Source organism: Falco punctatus, assembly GCF_963210335.1.
Source record: "Falco punctatus genome assembly, chromosome: 5".
Taxonomy (NCBI): Eukaryota; Metazoa; Chordata; class Aves; order Falconiformes; family Falconidae; genus Falco; species Falco punctatus.
In genome coordinates, this window is record NC_137584.1 from 78,935,306 (window position 1) to 78,956,486 (window position 21,181).

The window sequence follows — 21,181 nt, forward strand, 5'->3', positions numbered from 1 at the left end:
TTGACTCTTACAATCCCTTGGGAAATCAGGATGACATTTTAGGAAGGGATACTGTGATTAAGTAAACACAAGAAAAATATAGCTGTATTTGTCATTCACCCACTCCCTCAACGCCGTGCTGGGGTAACGTGGCACTTCGACACATGCCTCCTTCATGTCAACTTTCACAGATGAGGGCATGTGATTTCTTCAGTCTTCCAGTTGCTTTCCTCCCCAGAAAGATGCCAAACCTTTTTTGCAAGCTACAGGGATGATCTCACAAGTTTCTGATCACAAGAATTTCTGCTGTGGGTGACTGCAAGTGATGATTCAAACTACACTAGTCCTGTTCCAATACAAGAGCATAAAAATGCAGCCACTGCTGCTTGGAACATGGCCACTGCTTAGCAGAGCAGAAACACAACATGCGTTCCTGGGAAAAGCCAAGCGGGAGTCATTTGCATAGCACGTGAAAGGTTAGGTAAAGCTGGGGAATTTACACAGACATAGGAGGGATGGAGATTCCATCACCACCAGCTTGGGCATCAGTGCAATACTGACTCATGCAACAACCCTTGCAGCCCTTCTCTAATGCCCTCTTCCTCCTTTTAACCCCTACGCATCCCACTGTTGAGGCAAAAAACCACAGGAGCTGACTTGCTGCAACACTAAAGGCTCTAAGTATAGTGCAAAGTTGCCTTTTTCAAGCCAAGACCATCCATAAAAACAGTACCTGTCCTCCCTCTTCAGCCCAGGGGAATCCCATACATGCCTGCAGGTTGCCACTAGCTAAGCAGCAAAACACAGGCAGTTCCACATTGCTCCTCTCCTTCCATAGCTCTTATTCACCTGCTGTCAGTCTCCCATATTTATCACTGTGAAACCAAGATATGTATTTGAAAATATATATCAACTGTCTGACATTTGAAAATCTATTTACAGCACTTGTCTTCTCATTAACCTGTTTACTTTACAACCTTGATTTTATCGAAAAGACATTTTGGAATATTGATTTCAGTCAAATTGCAAATAAGAATTGGCTTTCTTGAAGAAAATGAAACATAAATTTCATAGTCAACAGACAGGAAAATCTCTGAGTTGCTCTTGCATAGAGAAATAATTAGCCCATTTAAGAGGGCTATGTTATGTTGTATAACTCAGGAGACCGAGGGCTGTGTGCTGGGGAGACTGGGAGCTCAAGACCCGCTCACAGTCTAGCATCATCAGACCCATTTATTCAGTCTGTGTTTCCACTTTCCCCAGTTGTGATGATGAAAAGCTCTGCAGCAAAACTTGGCATTTAACTCTTTCTGTTCTCTACTGCATCAATCACCATGCCACCAGCTCTGCAGTTCTCTCCATCAAGCTTTTGGTAAAAGGTGGGTGACTGGGACTGGACCTTCTCCAGCGGACAGAGAAGGTAAGTGACATTGGCTCATTTTGTACATAAACATTTTCTCAGTAACACTTTGTCAATAAGAAGCATGAAAAATCACACACTTGACATGGCTATGCAAACAGAGTGCCTCATGCTGGGACCAGGAGCTCTATCCGCTATTTGATTTCTCCTTCCAAGCAATAGAGTTAAACTACATGAGCTATAAAACTTTTTGGCAGACACTAGCTATGTCTTTACTGGGAAATTTATTAATAGAGTTTGGCTGCTGGAGTTGTAAATCCAAGTAAGTAAAGCAACCCTTTATTTGAGGAGGAAGAAAAAAGGTATCGTTACAAAGGATACAGCTTGTGTTATTGCAGGGCTGTGAACAGTCACTAGAGATGGATCCACCTTTCTGCTAGAGGGAAACCCTAACATCCTGTGTAATGTGGTCCAAGTGCCTTCCCACCCTGTCCAGGGGGCTTATCGAGTGCCAAACCCTGTGTATCACTCATTGCCCTACAATGAGGACGAGGGGGTGGTGGGGAAGGGAGTGTCAATGCATCCAAAGACAAAAGCTTTGCAAGCCCTGATGGTCCGTATATGAAGACTCTAGCTATGAATCTGCATACCAACTAAAAGGACTGGAATCCTGTTGAACCAAGATACACAGCCAAAATAATATCAAATGAAGCAAAGATCTAGTGAGGCGGTAACTCCCCCTGCAAAGCTTCTCCCTGAAGAAGATAATTATCAGCTGCTGAGCTGCCTCTGATAAGGGCTGTTTCTGCAGCATTAGCAGCCACTCCTTGCTCAATGGTTACAACTCTTCACCAGGTGGCCAGTAAAACAGATACATCTGAGGTCTCTTACAGGGACAATCACTAATTATTCAGTTATAGCAGATAGAACGTGGAATGGGAACGTACTGACCCACAGAGCACTGGAAATACCTGCAGATGGGTGCAGAAAGACTGTCCCTCTATACCCTGCATTACAAGATGACTCTCCACCACTGCCTTAATTAAGCAAAGCAACTCGATTGCTTTACAGACCTTTAAACCCACCTCTCACACATTCTGACTGACTGTTTTCATTTCAGTCACAAAACAGGAGTGTCACTCAGCACTTTAGGCTGAGGACACAAGCAGGGGTTCAAGCCCTAATCCACTGCCCATGCATGTTGGTAACCACCTAACCCTGAGAGAAGCATCCTCCCGAACCTTCTTCAATGAGCCAGTCAGGACAAATCTTAGCCTGAAGCCACCTGTAACATGACTAGACCTGCATGCTGCTTCCCAGGAGCCAAGGAGAAAGTCTCATTTCCTCCAGCATCACAGCCCAGCCAATGCCAGCACAGGCTTCCCAGCGTCATACGGGAGGAGAGGACCTCCTCGGGCAGGTGTCATCCTCAGCCATGTCACACAGTTGTTACCTGCCTCCTCCTCACCAGAGTGCATGCCTAGACAGAGTGATGGCAGAGCGTCTGCACGGAGACAGAAGACACTTTGGCCAAAGCTCAGCCCTCAACAGTAACACACAAGATAAGCAGAGCAACGGTGGCTGTGTCAGCTGCTTCTCCTGCGTGTCTTGGCTCTGGGCAAGACAGACTTCTCGCAGATATGCAAGAATTTTCTCTTTGGAGTCTCTGCTGAAACTAGCATGAGGCCCCATTTAATAGGAGATGTGAGGATGTACTTAATGCACCTGCCATCTATTGTGATGCCCAAACAAGTCGCAGTCTCCAAAACACTGCTCTTCACAGCCTCGTGGTGAAGCAGGGCACTGCTCTGACGTTCATTTCACAAAACCCTGTCTGGGATGCTCACCCATGTTGCCAGTCTATGGCAGCCTGGGGACCTGGATATGTATCACCAACAGGGCTGACACTACCATGGAGGTACAACTGGGAAGAGCATTCCCATGCAGACTTTTTCTTAGAAAAGCAACCCCCAAAAAAATCCATCAGAACTTGCAGAAAGAAACAGTTCTTGGAAACCTTAAGGCCAGAGTTTCAGACTCAGGGGAGTCTTCTACATCTGAGAAAATGGGAAAACTAGAAATATGGAAGCAACCCAAACTTGCCATGAAGTCACCTCCGCAACTTGCTGCAAAGTCGACCGACATCTATATTTGTTTATGCTACTTCTGTGCTTAGCAATAAAAATAAATAAGTAGCTTTAGTCAGCTGTGTCCTGAAAGAACAGCCACATCATGTGGCAAGTCCTCCAAGGTGTCAGGACTGCAACTGGTCCCTGGAGAGCCTGAAAGGGCACAGCTTCACCACTTGGGCTGAAGAACAAGCAATCCCTTTCGGTCCCACAAGCACGGCTTACCTGTAGGGCACAAGGCTGCAATGACAAAACGGCTTCAGCAGAGCCAACCTGTGCACCGTCAGCTCAGCACAGCTAAACTCACAGCTGCAGGGTCATCTTCCAGGCAATGAGATGCCATGTGCTAAAGTAGTATAGCCCTGTGAGACCTTATGGAATTACATCTGGCCCCTACAGCAGGTGGGCTGCAGCTAATGACTCCAGCCAAATCTCCAGCTCAATGTCTTATTAAAGTAAATCCCTATATAACGCTACTGACTCGTTATGGCAGATGCCATTTGCCACTTACAAGAGAGACAAAGGAGGCTTTTGGGTAGGAGGGGCATCCAGGTGCAAAACTCGGTGACAAGCTGTTTCAAGAGCACATACATTACCCAATGGGACAAACAACAAGAGAAGGAGAATTTTGAACTTTCTGAAGCAGTTCTTAATGTCACCATTGAACTTACTAACAACTACCAGAAAGACACTTAAGATCATTTCCCTCTTAAATTTACTATAAGAAACAATACCTATTAGCCAAAGCTGCCCTTGAAGTGACAGCTAGGGTATATAAGTGAATCTCAATCTATACAATAAGGGGATCAGGAAACAGGTAGCCTATGCTGTAGATACTTGTCTTAAAAACGCTGTCATTGCAACATTCACATTTGCTCCTAATCCAACTGCAGGAAACCTTCAAATACAAAAAGTTATTAAATCCAGAAACAATAAATTATCTACAAGGGAAAAGGGAGAAGAGGCAGCTCCTTTAATCTCCCAATAAAGAAGCAAAGGAAATTGCATCATACCCAGATGGGAGACCAGTGTGGCCAGCCAGGCAGAGGGGATCGGTGCGCTGGTATTAATGGCATTGCTTCCACAGATCCAGACAGACACCAGCTATAGAGAAGAGGGCCAAAGCAAATGCCTAGATCCAACTCCCTCTTGGCCATCCCAAAGTCTTGATGCAATTTTTGTATCTAGTTACTGTTTCTCTTATAAAGGGCATCAGGCCCTTGGCCCTGGAGGGGTGAGAACTTTGCCGCTCAGACACATTGCTAATGCGGTTCTCAAACAACGTGAGAAAGTTACAGTTCTCTTTCACCAAGTGTAAAACCCACCAACTCTACAAAGTGAGGCTGAGCTGAAAAACTATGCTTGTCTTAATTTTCAGGGCAATGTAGAAAGAAATGAGAAGCAGCTTTTTGACTGAGTTTTTTTTGCTTTTTTTTTTCAGCGCTGCAATCTGGTTTGGTTGGTGGGTTTTTTTTCTGATCCATTATCTCGTCAGTAGCAACACAGTTTATTTTCTGGCTTCTTTCCACAAGCTCTCTGGGTCAGATAGTGGTATTTGTTTTAATGTAACAAATATGGTTGTTAACCAAAAAGCAGCAGATGTTTATCCCCAGAATGTTCCCCACATGATCCCAACCTCCCTTTCACCAAGATTACTTCTGTCTGAATTAAGTGCATTTAAAAACCTGTCTGAACTACTCCAGAGACCAACAAATAACTGCTACTTAATGGAGAACGATACCCTCCAGCCTTTGTTTCGTCTGGCCATGTCCCCTACCATTTACACCTCCGCAAAGCAAAGCACTGCCAAATCAGAGGACCGCCACTTCACACTTGGTCTCCCTCTCGTATTGCTGGGTAAGGGGGTTTTCTGTGCATCAGCACCCCTGAAGACTTAATGTATGGAGCCCCGGTACACCATTAGCTTTGACCCAGCTGTAGTGACTCTCCAAAACAAGGAAAGGAAGAGCAGAAATGAACAGGAAGCTGTGTTCACAGGCGACTACATGAAGGCAGATGATCTGCCACTGCCTGAGACCAAGCTTGCAGCCAGTTACTACAGAGCCACCGAGCAGCAGTAACTATTGCTCACTGAGGCCTGCAAAGCCCTGATACACCATCTGCTTTTGCTCCATCATCTGTCCTAACTGCAGTTTCATACTCACCAGGGAGCATCCTAAAGCACAGAAAGCCGAGTCATTGCTGCTCACTCTGTCAATACAAGATCCAGTTTAAGGGAACAGTTCCTCACCTTGCCTAAATTGGCCATTCCTAAGGATCTGCTGGAAAGCTGGGTGCAAAATAAAAGCCAAATGTAGATCTGCCTCTGGAGAAGCAGAACAGACATTAACAGTGGTGACAGGGAGTTTCAAATTCCTGTAGGGACCTCAACACCTACCTATCAGTCTGAATGACTTGGCACAGCACAGATTAACTGGCAGAGCCACAGAAGGGGGGACACACACACACGACCATTTTAAATTAGAGGCAGGAATATTTATCAGCTAAAACAAAAACCTCCCTCTCCATTGGGATCTGCCTTGGTAAACACAGAAGTCACAAATCAACCTAATCGCCCATCCAGCCCCTCATCCCACACCCAAGCAGTGTGCAGAGCCGGTTCCCTTTGCTCCCTCCAGCAGGACGCTCTGCAGCTTTCCTTCTCTGAAGTTTGCTTACATTACTGGCTCCCTTTGCTGACATTGGCAGCTTGCTCAAGCCTTTGCAAAACTATTTTTTCTTGGATATACTTAATCTATCTTATTTTTATCCCATCTGTGAGAAAAAATGGCCACAGCGCAAACCAATCTGCTTAGCAATGCTGCCAGCTATGTGGGTCCCATGACCTCCAAGCTAGGTTGCCGCAATGTTTTCTGTTTATCTGATGCTGCTCTTGTGCGCTCACCCATGCCCTATCCCTAACCAGCATGCACTTGCAAGTCCTGTTAAAAGCCTCTTTCAAGGTGAATTAACTGAGTCTCCTGCATACTATACTGCTGAGTGTAGACTTTCCAACCTTTCTTTTTCCATATAAAGTTTTAAATAGGTTTAGACTGAAAATCTTCCTGAGGGATGTCACATGTTCTTCGTACATGGGTCTTGAAAATGAAGTTGGAGACACTCCCTGAGAGAATGTACTACAGCTCAGGGTTTCCCAAACAAGGATACATAGAATCATAGAATGGTTTGGAAGGGACCTCAGAGATGACCTAGTTCCAATCCCTCTGCCATGGGCATATGGACCACTAACATCACACACACTGCTACAGAGGGATACAGGGCCAAGAAGAGAGGCAGTAAGAGCTATACCCATGTCAGCTGCTGGCTATGGTGGAAGTACTGTTGTAAAGGATGGTACCACTTGAAAACCAAAGGTGAGATGTTGCTGTAATTGCCATGGGAGTTAATTCAAGGAAAGTCTATGGCTGCCGTTATCCAGGAAGATGGACTGAATGGTCTCACTGGTCCTTTTTCACCTTTTATTTAAGTACCTATGAAAACAGCTGCGTTGGTCTACTTTAGGAGATGGTGGCCAGCAACAGCTCCATGCAGGGCTATGCCAGATTGCCAAGTGCTGGAAAAATCTCCAGGAGACAAGGAAGGTGAGACTGTTTTCCTACTTCTGCCACCCCAAAATAGCTCTGCCTATGGTTTGGAGACACGAATGATACGTCATTATCACAAGGAGATCTGCCAAACCACTCGAAGCAACTGTTTGTAAATCCATGTGTGTTTGTAAGTCCAAACATTTGTAAATCCATTCCCACCAAGTGGAAATACATAAGTCAGTGACTATGATAGGCATATATCAACAGTTTTTACAGGAAGGCAGAAAGACATCACCCTTTTTTAAATCAATATTTTTAACCACAATTTCCTGAGGTAAATCAATAAAGCAAAGATTTTTGTAAAACTACCTATTTAAGTACTTAACTCACCCTGCCACTCTCCCCACTGCCATAGGCAGGAGCAGGACACAAGATGGTCCTTCTATCAGCAAGGACCGACAAGTCAAGCTATATTCTTATACCACTTTACCTTCTTATAAGTAAAAAAAAAAGCCCCACCTTGTACAACATTAGAAAATTATTTTCACTTATGCATACTTTAAAAACTGACTAAACTTTCAGTATTTACTGCTCATTTTTATTTTCCCCATTCTCTTTGTTGGCTTACTGCACAGCATGGAAATGTGCAGATATGGGTCATCTTTATTTGTTTGCAGACTGCCTTAGACTTACAGACGAAGTCGTGCTGCTCCAGACGATGCTACTGGGCGGGGGAGGACTCTCCTTGGCATGCTGAGGAGGTGTCTTCTCAAGATACCATGAATCTTGTGCTTCCTCCACCTCTGGAGACACTATAACTCCTCAGTGCACAGTAGCACAGTCCTGAATGCTGAATTAATTCAAAAGAACCAGAGTACATGGAGTTCTTGGGAAGAGGGATATAATTACTACATTTTAAGTTCTCCTGGAAAAATGTAAAATTGGCATTTTTTTTGAGTTAATGTCTTTTCCTGCTGCTCATTCTGGCTGGAGGCATCCTCCTGTCTTTCCTGACTAGCATTCATCAGTTCCTTTCTGAAATGCAGGAGATAAAGGAAATGCCTCCCGTGAGATTGGGTGGGGAAGGAGTTGTGCTCCACAGGTGAAGCACGGAAACATGAAAGATCTGGAACGTTCATTTTCCTAAGGATTTTACTTAATCAAATTATCACCAAACTGCAAGCCATTTCTAACCACTAATCACCCACTGCCTGGAAACTATTTTGAACAAATGTAAATGTACAAAATCTGGTTGATGAAAGCCTTGAAATGTAGATCCTGGGAAGTTTGTGAACTCTTAACAGCTGTGGAGAAACAAAAACACAGTTTCTTTTTGTAGCTTTGATCCTATTCTAGGGGCAATGCACAGGCACATGTAACAGATCTTTCTCTCCTCTCTATTTTCTTGCCAAGGATGCCATTTAAACTCTTTGGAAACAGCACTGTAGCTGCTCCGTGCTGTCTACCCTCCAGAATGTATCAGATGTTATTTAAATAAATGCATGCTAGAATTTTTCTACAATGTCTACTGGTAAACAGCAGCTGTAATGAGCCTACATTCAGACTGAAAGGCCCAAAAAAAGCTGAAGTCAAATGGAACAATCTGGTATCATCCCCCAGTACCAGACTCTGCACAGTGATCAAGCAGATTAAATACTCAGAAGAAGGAACGAGGGATCACAGGTGTTCCCCCACAAACACTGGAGCCTGCCTTAGCACCGACTTCTCTCGGTCTCTTGAACCTTACAGGAAAGACTTGGCACTCTATATTGCACCATGGCAGTGCAACAGCTGGAGCAACTGCCCAGCCATGGACAAGGGGGAAACAACCCCACAGCCACTCTCAAGCAGTCTGTGTCTCCTCCCGGGGATTTCTGACCAGGTTCCCTTCACACTTCTCCGAGTCACATGGTTCAATGGAAACAACAAGGCAGAACTAATTCCCTTAAAAGCCATGGAGATTTTATGTTAAGTTTCCCTATACTATGAGCTTTTAATCTGTAGGTTCTTATGGCCCAAAGTGATTTTGCAGATTGAAATATCAGGTTGTTTTCTGTAGGCCAAAATTCAAACCCTGATGGAGGTTCACGTTTTCCCTGTATAATCTAGCCCCTACAGTCCCCATCACAAAATTTCTGCTCAAAAGCAAGACCCCAAGCTTGCAAATTCAGTGAAAGAGAGGATGGAAGAGATGATGTGGCTCTTCAGCTGCCTATCTTGCAGTCAGCTCTTGAAATTATAATTGCCCGGAAATAAAATAAGTGCAAATTCAGAAGATAAACAGGACAAAACCACAACACACGCAAGCTGCAGCCATTCCTCAATAAAGCAAGAGCAAATATTAATGAAATGGGAAATCTTTTTTTTCTGAGTCCCTGTTTGGAATCTGCTTTTTCTTCCAGGGTCAACAAAACCTCCAGTTTCAAACTTTTGCATACATGCTTTGAGAATTAGCATGCTGTGAGGTCCCGCCATGGATAGCATGTCTTTTCTTAAGCAACATCTACAACAGAAAGTCACGGGGATTTCTTCCAACCTTCCCTCATTAATAACACAAAGCAGTCACATAGAGCTTTTCACTGTTCCAGCATATTGCAAGCAAGAAGGAATGAACCCTCTGACAGACGGCTTTGAGGTAGCACTCCCCTTTTGCAGTTGGATAAGGTGACCTTCCTGCTGTCATGACTGGTGGAGGACACAGGGCTTCTTAGCTCTTACAGCTGCACTTGGTCTCCCCCTTAGATCCATAGTGGTCCCATGGGGCACATTAAGTCCCAAAGAGCCACTGCAATAGGGCTATCATTTGGGGTGCTTGCTTCAAGCTGTGCTTTTGTGTAATAACTCTAGACTGTCCAGGAGACACGGAAAGGCAAGCTAGGAAGTTTTATGTCCACCTCTCAAAGCTGCTTCTCTCAAGCAGGTGGTTTTCTTCCTGTCTTTGCCTGGATTCCTGTATTTGCTAGAAAATACCTTTATTCCTTTCTCCCTGGTTCAGGTTGTCTTTTGCTGTTTGTTTTCACTTCATCTCGTAGCCAATTCAAACTATGTGACCTCTTCCATGACAGGAAAAATTCACAGGTCAAGAAAGCTCTTATGCTATTGCTATAGTAGTGAATTCCTTTTGTAGCGAACAGTTCAGGACACAAGCATGGGTGCTGGAACTTGACTGTCTGTGCTGTTACACAGTTAGCTAGCTCACATGCTTTTAGTCCAAGCCACCTGATACCCACGCAGATAAGGCTCAGAAACCTGCATGCACCAAGTGCATGGGAAAGATGAACCACTAGACCACTCTGTGTCCACAGACACAGGTGCCTCAACTGCCCTAAAATTTCCTTCCAGCATCCACTGTGGCCATCAGACGTTGGCATTTTGTCCTAAGCATCTGTCTCAGAGGGGCAGGTGACAACTCACAGTTTGCTATCCATCTCCTCACAGATATTTGCAAAACATACTCACTTCAGACCAGGGAATCTATCTGTCTGATTCCAGAATCCATTTCTACTGCTTTGACAACACAATTTACATTTGGTTTCAGGATATTTTGTAGTTAGGAGCGGGTAAAAGCAGCTTAATGTACATGAGAATTAGTCCCACCAAATTTCCAACTTGCCTTTAACCGCTGTTATCACACATAACAGGAACAGCCAGAACAGAGCAGAAACCCTACTGGTTCAGGGCAAATGGGTGCAGAGGCTTTATCATTGTTGCAAAGCCAGGGAAATGAACAAATTTGCCCCCTGGGTTGAAGCTAAAGGAACTAAATTCTTGAGCCCTGCCTAAAATCACATGGGTCTGCTTCACTTGTCTGATGTTGTTCCATGGTGATTCACAAGCACTGCTCTGCCTTGCTTTCTGCTCTGCTGTGTGATGCTTGGCAGCGCGCTGCACAAAGCTGTGCAGAGAGCTTAGGGCCCTGGATGGATACTTTTTTTCTTTTTCCTTTTGCAAGCAAGTTCCTGCCTCAGAGACAACTCTAGAAAATTACAGAACAGGCAAGGTCTGGACAGAATCAGTGGGTGTTTAGTGTTGGAAAATAATGTCAGATTGCATACCGTGATAGCCGTGTGATGCCCCTCCTAACATGCATAATTTCTCTTAGTAACAACAACAGGCAATGCCTTGCACACTGCTTTGCAAATACTGATTAAGGCCAACAGTACTTCTCCAGACTGTAGCCTGTCCTTTGCACCTGCTGAGCTATGGAAAGTTGAATTCAGGCCACATTTAACAAAAGCCTTACCTTGGTGTCAAAATAACAAACCTGTAGAAATCCCGCCCGGCAGCGTGACCCAGAACACCTATCTTAAGTGTTCAGGCATTCAGCACAGCCAAAAGGAGAGCACGGAATTTCTGAGGGGTGACTCAGAACCCGTAAGTATATCTGTATGGGCCAGGGAGACAGGGTGTCTGTGCAGGGCAATTAGGTGTTCCCAGGTGCAGAGTAAGAAACTGCTGAGAGCCAGCCAGCTGGGAACACCAAGCCCAGGGATATATCCCAACAGGCACCTACCTCCTGGTTAGTCCTCTCAGGGCCTGGTTGACACGGCAGAAAAGCCTTTCCTGAGTATCAGCTGGAAGTTCTCACTAGCGGTGCGTGAGATGGCCACCATCTGACACAGCATCCACCTGATGCAGACCCATGCAGGAACATGCAAGCAGACGATGGAGGTTGACTTGACTGCTGTCATGGTGCCCATGGTGTACTCCTTCCTCTACGGGAAGGGTTTCTGCTGCCACTGTTGCTGTCACTACATACAACCCCTGTTTTAAAGCAGATTGTCAGGAAGACTTAGTATGCCTGGCAGATTTGCCTAGTCTGAGCTTCTTCAAGTAAGCAAACGAAAAGAAGGGAATTCCCAATTTTGCATTTGTTTGCTTTTTAAACAGTAAGACTCAATACTGAAAACTATTTAGACTCTGGCTGACCAAATCTCATACGCAGAGCTTCCATACAGGCCAGCAGCTGCAGGTTTGGGACAGAAAAGAGAGGTGACAACTTTTTGGACACAAAACTCAGGAGGGGACAGGAACCCTCCTTGCAGGCTCAGTGCTGTTCAAGCCTCCTTAGCTGGCTAAAGAGCATCCTTCTCACTTCTGAACTGCAGCACAGAAAACAGATTTCCTCAAGCTGAAAAAAAGGAAGCAAGAAGCACGAAGGACTGTCACCTGCAGCTCCCAGGTCCTGCTTGTGGAAGAGAGATAAGGGATCTTCCCTGAACTTTGGGCAAACCTTTACCCCTTCATTCCTGTGCACACCTGGTACCCGGCACCACACATTTCTGTGACATTCACAGCATCATTGCTCTCAGGAGATCTTTTTGCTCTTGCTCTGTAATCAGCTCCAAATCTGCTAAATATTTTAATCTGATTGCAACCATTGTATCAAGTGGAGGAAAAGAAATAAGAAATTTAAGCTTACAATAATCTGCCAACTGTTCCAAAAACCAGAGCGTTGTGGATAGTAAACAGAGAGAAACAACCAAACAGGAGTCAGAGGAATTTGAGGCTTTCATGGTCACTGATGTAGTAAATCAGCACTGCGGTTTAACACAGCCAAATGTAGTGTAAAGTAATATGTCTGAGGGAAAGGACTGAACTTGAAAGCACATATTTAAATGTGACATTCATGCACTACACTAGCCAGGAAAAGGAGGCTGATTTCATTAAAGAAAAATAAATCTCTGAAGACTATACAGTCCATGTATGCATTAATAAAGAAGAAAAAAAGAAAAAGGAATCCAAGCATAATTTAGGCTATGTCAGAAGGGAATCACAATGACTAGTAAAATAAAAGGAGCACAAGATGTATATTATTAAGCTAGTGAAATTAATTCCGGTTGGGAAACTCTACAAGAATATCTTACAGGTAGTGTGTTGGGTACCAGGGAGGATGAGATATCAGCTTCAGCTGTTATCTCTATCCTTACTGCAGTGACTGATGGCCAAGAAGCAAACTCAGATTTAATTAGCAAGCTTTCTGTGTAAATTTAAGTTAAGGTAGCGCCTGCATATTTGAACTATGGCAACTTCAGATGTTCTCAGCTTTCCCTGCATCACTCCCTATAGAAATACCCCCCACTCCAAAGACAGTCAAAGATGCAAGAGCAGGGAGTGGTGGTCTTTCCATTGCCAATGGTCAGTGGAGGAGGAGAACGCTGAAATACTTGGTCCCAGAGGAAATCAGAGGGTCAGATCTGTATTTTTTTCATAACCACAGAAAGCCTCTAAGACACTCTCCAAGCTCCAGGTACAAAGATGTGTTTGCTCCAGACAAAACCAGCTGCTGCTGGTGTGAAAGGGGACATACTGGTCTGTGCTGCTCGGGGTAAAAGCAAACTAACTCTGGCCAAGCACACTGGAGAAAAACTTGTGTTTAGCAATGTCATGGCTCTGCCATGGTGCAGATTGCCTGGGGCACATTCAGAAAGACTCATCCCCAGTAAACTGCTGGGAACTTACATCAGGAAGATGAGGTCCAAGCAGCTTGAGCTGGGATTCCCACCAGTGACTCTGTGAAAATCAGGTATGTCAGGGTGAACATCCCAATGGTGACCTTCCTCAGAGGCCAAGTTCATTCTCAGCAGGGAAAGAAAACCTTTCACAGCTACCAGATTAAGCTGATCAAGAACTAACAAGAACTGGAGAAGCAACAAGACTGGCCTCCTCCACTCTACCTCCAGAGAAAAATCTGGCTTTTATTACAAAATTCCTGCCTTGAGCTTCCTCCCACAGACTAGACCAAGGAGGCCCAGACCTGTATGAATTAACCAAAAATAACACTTCCAGGGAGGGAGGGGATGACTGAGGAGATTGCTGATGGGATATAGAGGCCTCTCACCCCCTTATCAGTTCAAGTCCAGAAGAAGTCAGGGTAAGGAAGAAAAGCCCCTGGCTTCGAGCTGTTTGGTGCCCTTAGCCCATTTACTGGGAAGTGAGGACTCTGCCACAACCACCAACACATCAGACAGCCCCAAGCCAGTAGACAGAAGAACAAAAACGGTCCTTCCATCCTCAGCATTAGTCTATTTTAAATAGCTGTGAGTCGTACAGTGGCAAGGCTCAGACTGATAGCAAGCTTCAGGCTACAGTAGCAAATATGTTTAAAAATAGCCAAAGCAAACACGATACTGTTTGGAGAGGGAAGGAGGCATGCACCTTTTTGGCTACGTTTGGCCAGCAGCAGGGATGTCGGTCTGGTCAGTCTTGACTGTCTCCGCTACACGTCCTCATTGCTATGGCAATGTCCCTTAAACAAAGTAGGGACCAACAGCTCCCTGGAGCAAGGAGGCAAGGACTGTTCTCAGGTAGTGGCACAATGTTAGAAGAAAGAAAACAAGAGGTTTGTGCAGGCAAGCTGAAGACTCACTAGAGCATGTAAATGTTACCTTAATTTGTGCATCAGCACTTAAATACCACAAGTACTGGAGCTGATGCGACACAAGAGCAAAGTGAATCAACACAGTGTGCCTGATTCAGCCTGGGGAGGCAGCCAGGACAGAGCCAGGAAGCACCCACAAGCATTAATGGGCCAAGGTGAACCCCATCAGAACCATACCCTGCTGGGCAGCAGCAGAGCATCCTTGGAACAACCTCAAGCAGGACAGGGAGCACCACACCAAGCTCAAGCACTGAAGCAGGGAAAAGCTGCTCAGTGAAAAGGACCACCAGAGCCATGAGAAGCCACCAGTAACGAGAGATCTTTTCTGGAGATATCAGTGGCCACCATGGGCTTGTGGAGCAAAGGGTCTGGCTCAGAGGCTAGAAGTAGCACAGACCCACTGTTACAAAGCAAGGCTTGCTCGCCCTGCCCTTGTGCAAGACGGAGAAAGGGAAGCAAGTGCTCACTTCACCTTCTTGCAGTCTTCACAGCCTGTGGCCTCTTACAGTACTGGTTCCCCCACTGCAGTGAAGTGGCCGTGAAGAGGCCTTACTCAAGGTAATGCTTTGGTGAGGTAATTTAAGACAACAGGATTAAACTGAAACAGACAATTTATGTTGTGCAACAGGAAATATTTGCAGACAGTAAAATCTGTTGGGCTCCAGAGCGCTTTCCCAAGGTAAGCAGCAGAACTGGAATCTCCATTCCTTGACTCATCTGTCTGGGCCACATGAGCACTGAAAGTGTGGTGTGGAGAACGCGCTCATACAAGGAGAGAGGCGAGACAGGAACCTTGGTCTTTGCTTTTAACAGCAGTTCTGTGTAAAAGCAGGGACCCAGAACTTGCTAAAAGCTAAGAGCAAGGTTCCATTAGGAGAAGAAAAAGCTGAGATTTAGGGCAAGAAAGCAAATAAAAGCCAGAAAGGTCTTTGTGGTACTCAAGACCCTTCAGTTCCCATCATGATCTCACCCTAAGTGGGTTTCTCTTGTCTTGTTTTCTCCTTTGCAAGTCACAGAAAAAAGCAGTTATGACGGGACTGATTCTTATCTGTCCTCAACTGATGTAAATCAAGAATAATTTCACTGAAATCAGTAGAGCAATGAGAGCTTAAAATGAATTGGGTTCACATTTAGATCCAAAATAATTAAGGATGAAATTATGTTCAACTCCCACTATAGCATCCCATAGGTAAAGTTTTAGGATAGTTTAGAAACAGACTGCCAAAAACTGCATTTGAGACAGAGGCTCATCTCTCAACACCTGTATGTATGGGTGGATTTCTAAAGGACTTCAGGTCCTATCCACCCTTCAATCACTCAAAAGCAGCACCTGAAGGTCAGTTAGTCCCCTCAGTCACCTTGCACAGACAATGGTTCAATTCGCCTCAGAGCTGTTGCCTGTTGGACCCCTGCAAAAATGTCAATCTGTCACTCTATTAGATTTCAAGAAATACAGAGCGCAGTTCCAGGCAAACACTGTTTCTTCAGCTCCTTAGAGGTGCTGGGAGTGACTCCTGCTACAGCTTCTCTCCTCCCTCTGTTACGTGAGCTCATTAGCCTCTTGGCTACATCTCTGCTAGTAAACTAAACCGTTCCAGAGCCCATTCTTCAGCCCTGAAGCCAACTGGCACAGCCTGACACCTACATATTATTAAGCTCTCTTACACTCTGAAACAAGGTGGCTGCATCCAAACTGCGTTTTTTCAAGTGCCCTGGCCCATCCTAACTCCCAGCAATGCCCAGAAGATGTCTCAGACCAATCCATGTGTATCACCAGTGTGGTAGCACAGATCAAGACCAGCTTACTAGTACAGGTACAAGCCAGCCGAAAATGAGGAATACTTTTTGACAAGTCGGTAAGGAGTAGCACAGTACTCAGAAAGAGTCTAAGAGATAGACAGACCCCAAAAAGTATATCCTATTCAACTCAATTTTTTTAAAGTTGTGGCTTTCGTATAGGAACTGTGAAACAAACTCTGGGGTTTTACCTAGAAACTGGCTCCAGGCAAAGCTATCAGCAACATCTCTTGGGTCCCCCATTGCTTATGACAGCAAGACAAGGGATGCCAAGGCTGGACAGGGAGCATGAACTTTCCCCAGCCATGGGAGGTGATGTGCTTTGGCTGGAGGCCAGGGCAAAGGACTGATGTGCTCAGGGTGTGCCCAGAGCTCCCTTGCTCCCTTCCTCATTTTGTGCCTTCTTCCACTGCATTCCCACTGGGGGGGGGACACGGGACACAGGGAGACTACAAAACTGACATCAGATGAGAGGGAGTTGCGGGAGCAAAATGAATCAAGCAATGACTTGGAGGTAAGCACACTGTACACAAAGCCTTCGGATCATTTTTCCCAGGGCCAACTCCAAGGCTTTTTTCCCCCCACTTGTAATTAGCTGGTGAATAGTGTACATATAATTGACCTTTCTAAATGCTGCTGAGTAGCTGGAGGTGTTGGGAACTAATCCTGCCTGTGAAGACCCTGGGGTTGTGCGGTGCTGACTCTATCTGATGGTGTATAATGCTCTGCAAGTGCTTTTTTTCCCTCAGTTACTGACACATTGAAATTTACTGCCTGTGTCAGTGAGTTCAAGAAAGCCTTTTAACTCTGGAAGCTCTGGGACTCAGCTCCAGCACATGCTTCAGGATTTATCCGTCAGTTTGTTATGCCTTGTTTGTCCAAGAAACAGTCAAGACCGAACGAGTCAGGAATGACAGAAATAGTACATGAAGTCACAGTTGCTCCACTTTTAAGCACAGGCATTTGTGTAATTTTCCTAACAAATAAATAAATATGTGTGTGTTTAGCAAGCAAATAAGGAAATGGCAGAGGAAAGGCATCACAGACAGGTTTTACAGATGCCAGCTGATTTGTGCCCGCTCCTCCAAGCGAGTGCAATACCGATTCCCGCAAGTATCAGTTCCTTCTGGTCAGGAAAGCAGTCACTGGGACCATACATACACAAACCCCGCGAACACTACCACAAGCAAGCCCTAGGAAAAACCTGTAAACCCTAAACCAAAGCTGAAAGACAAGCACATAAGTGAAAATGCTGAGCACCCCCTGCTCCTTCCCTCACCTCTGTTCACTGCCTTCCTGGCTGCTGTACAGCCCAACGCTGCTTTCTCCCTCCTTTAAACAGCTTTTTCTTTTTTTTTTTTTTTTTCTCCCCATCAGTCACATCCAGCTACCAGCGTCTGCAAAACAGCACCAACACCAGTGCTCACAGATGCTGACCCCTCCTATGGGGCGAGACCCACTCCGGGCTCCCGCACACGGCGCTCCCCGGCCGCGGTCCCTGCCCCGTCCCTCCCGCACCGCAGCCCCGGTACCCCGCAACCGCCTCGCTCCCCACCACCCGCACGGATGGGGGACCACGGTTACCGGTGACAAAGTTTGCAAGACAGAAGAACGGTTTTGCTCTCACCACCTTAGGTTCGCAGACAGCCCGGGAAGTACAGCCGAGCTGCTCGGAGAGAAGAAAGTTGTTTTACCGTTCGGTTCTTCGTCGTTGCTGGCAGCGGGGCTGGGTGCTGAGCCTGTGGGGATGGCGAGAGCAGGAATGTGGCGTGACAGGCGAGAGCGTGAGGTATGCCCCTGCCTTCTCACATCCTCCCCAAGAGCCGCCAGTCTTGAGGGCGGACGCCTTGTGCGTCTGCAGGCGGAGGGGAGCGCGGAGCGGGCGCGGGAGCGAGTGTCGAGGAGGGCAGCAACAGGAAATGACACAGAAACTTCACCAGGCTCCAATCCAGACTTGGCCCCTGACATGAAAGAAGGGGGAGGCAATTTGGGGGGGGGAAGAAAAATTTTTCCCCCTCATTAACCAGCCTAAAAATCTGCTGACTGGAAAAAAAGAAAAAAAAAAAAAAAAACACACAGCACTGTGACAAGTTTTATTAAAGCAAAGAATGACGCAGGGCGGGGGGGATTCCCGTCAGAGTTTATTTATTTGGGCAGGAGTGGTGTGATGATGTTAGACACTGAGAGCAAAATGCTGTTTTCAGCAGCTGCCTTGCTTTTCTAAACTGCTTGAATGCTCCAGCTTGTGCCTGAGAGCAGCAGGCAGGAAGCAACGGCCCCCCCTTGCACCCCGTGGGTCAGCTGCTGCGACAGCCCGGGTAATTCTGCCTGCGCTTGCAGCCAGTCGCTTCAAAACCCAGCACTGCCCACAGCTCCCGGTGCACGGGGATGGCACAGGAGACGGGCCAGGGCTGCTGGGGTCCTGTGCCCAGCCTGGTGAGGAGCACACGGCTCCACACCTCGGGGACAAGGCAGGCAGCAGCCCAAGGCGAGGCATGATGATGGCATGACCCACAGAAGCAGAAAGTCACATGGGCATGTGGTCAGATCTTTGCCTTGATGGATGCAAGATACTGCCTTAATCGAACAAAGCTGGGTGGGTATCTTCCAGCAAGGCAAATCCCCTGAACGCCTCTCTACATGCATGGTGGGAGGGTACAACGGCTATTGAACTGGGTGGCAGTTTTTAAAGCATCCTTTAGACCTAACACCTGGCATGCACGTGTCCTTGCAGGCAGCCCAGACCTCCTTGACTTTAGGGTCTCTGCAAGTTCCACCTGCCTTTGCAGTAGGCAGTGCCATAAACCCTTTGGCAGGAGCCCATGGGGCTTTCTAAAGGGTCCTCTTGCCTTCCCAATTTGGGACCCATACCACCGCTGTAGGGTGGATAAGATGTCCACACAACAGGTCACTATAGACTGAGGAGCAGGTCAAATGGCTACTTTTCACTTGGAAGTAGGTGAATCACCCCTCATGCTGTTCAAAGATGTCCTACCAGATACAGTAAGCTCTAGGGACAGTTGGAACCCAGGTCTAACCTCAGATTCAGCTCTTTCCTGGAAATAAAATATAAGCATAGTCATTCTGGCCACAGATTTGAAAGTGGTGGGAGGTTTTTTTTCCTTAAAATTGAGTTTTCTCAGGCTAAAGATGGCCTCACTGAGACATCTCCACTCTCCAGTCAGTTCAACAGGAATATAATATTACCATTAAAATAAGAACTTTTAAATAGTCCTATTTAATGGGGGTATCTTAAGGCCAGCTGAGATCACTCATTTGATCATTTCAGTCACCTGGTCTGACCACCTGCACAGCTGAAGCCACAGAGTGCTATCCCAAACCAAGACCAGAACTGCTACGAATTATGGCACATCTTTCAAGGAGACATCCCACCCTGAATCAGAGACTTTCAGTGAAGGACAATCTACCCCAGGTAAGTTATTTCAGTGGCTATCACCCTGTCAAGAAGAAAGGCTGCCTTTTTATTCTGTATGTGTCTGACCCCACTCTCCCCCCTCAACCATAGCCATCAGTTACTGATCCACTCCAGGAAGCTACAGATGAGGCATGGACAGAGAAGGGCTGCAGCTCACCAAGGTACAGCCCAGCCTCAGTCTACCCTCAGCACAGCTAGAATATTTCAAGCTCAGGCACAGTTGGGGTTCCTGCAGTTGAAAGCACCCAGGCCACGCAGCTCCAAGTGGAAGCTGGAGCCTGCTGTTCCCTCACCACATAGGCTTGACCTTACAAAACCACAGACAAGTTACCTTGTAACCTTGTCCTGAATAAATAAAAGTAGCTGAGCTTTTCTAGTCTCTCACAGTAAAGGCAGACTTTGCGGACAGACCACAAATTGTGCCTGTCACTCTTTTGAGATCCATTTCCATTGCATTAAAGTCCTTTTTGAAATGTGCCTACCAGAACTGGATGTGGTATTACAGTAACGATCTCATCTATGCTGCAAATTTTGAACACACTTAGACCAGTATCCAGTTGCTCCATCAGAAGCATCACTCTCTTCACTATGCCTTTGTGAATGTGGTAGCGCGTTAACAAGCTGAATTAGGGATTTATTGTTACAGTATCATTTTACTCCAAACTTCAACCTTAAATACAAAACACTTTAAGATTTGGCATTTATACAGTGTTCAACATATGCTTTGATCTAAACAAGGGCTTTGACCTGCCTAACCTTTGGTGTATTTTTTTTTCCCCTTGTGAATGACTTGAGCACAATCTTAAGGTATCAGTTGTCACTCCCCTAACAAGAGGTTATTTTCAATTAATCAAAGAAATATAAACAGAGCCTTGTATTGAGTTCAAATAAGCTCAGAACAGTTATGCCCTTAAAACAGATGTCTAAGGCTGTGTCTCCTTTCAGATCAGAGCTGGTGTACTGTCAAGAAGAGGTCTTGCAGATCTGTTTGCTCAACCAACTCAAAAAACTACTATCAGCTCCAAACCCTGACATACTCCAGTGTGGCCCACTGAAATCAGTAAACAGGGCAGCCCATGATGCAGATTAGGGTATCCAGGCCAAAATCAGATTTACAAGGTCTTTATAGATTAGAGAGAACAGCAGAAGGGATTTAGATAGCACCATGCTATTTCAGAGTAAGGATAGCCCTGTAACAAGCCCATCAATACTATACCAGCTTCCCCATGGTTCTGATCCCGACAAGGTAAAATAACAAAAACAGAAAGCCAAGAGACAGTTGGTGCACCTTGTAATGAACTAAACAGAGTCAGGACTGGTCTTTGGCCCTGAGGCCAGCAGCACAGTCCAGCCACATGCACGCTGGAGGCTAAACACAGCCCTATCCAGACCACGTGTTGGGAATGAGCTCTGGCCAATGCTAACATTCAAGCCATACCAGAGGGCTGCCACTGGGCTGGGATAAACAGGGATCGTGATCAAATTTAAGATCATGGATAAAATTTTCCAGTGGCAGGGCCCTGGTACTATTTAATTCACTTAATTAACTAA

The 21,181-nt window shown here is 45.9% G+C and overlaps 1 protein-coding gene across 11 annotated transcripts in view; it reads right to left on the reverse strand.

The window, feature by feature from the left end:
• The window catches only part of EVA1A (eva-1 homolog A, regulator of programmed cell death), a 224,174-nt gene that overhangs the window by 48,098 nt on the left and 154,895 nt on the right, over window positions 1–21,181 (reverse strand). For 2 of the 11 annotated variants that reach the window (XM_080389247.1, XM_080389246.1), the window contains exon 1: window positions 17,889–17,969. The exons of 5 other annotated variants lie outside the window; for them this stretch is intronic. The gene's annotated coding sequence lies outside the window, so the exon portion shown is untranslated. Of the gene's footprint in view, window positions 1–17,778; window positions 18,032–21,181 lie in introns of those variants that run through there. 4 more of the 11 variants (XM_080389252.1, XM_080389253.1, XM_080389254.1 and 1 more) reach the window with 4 other exon arrangements.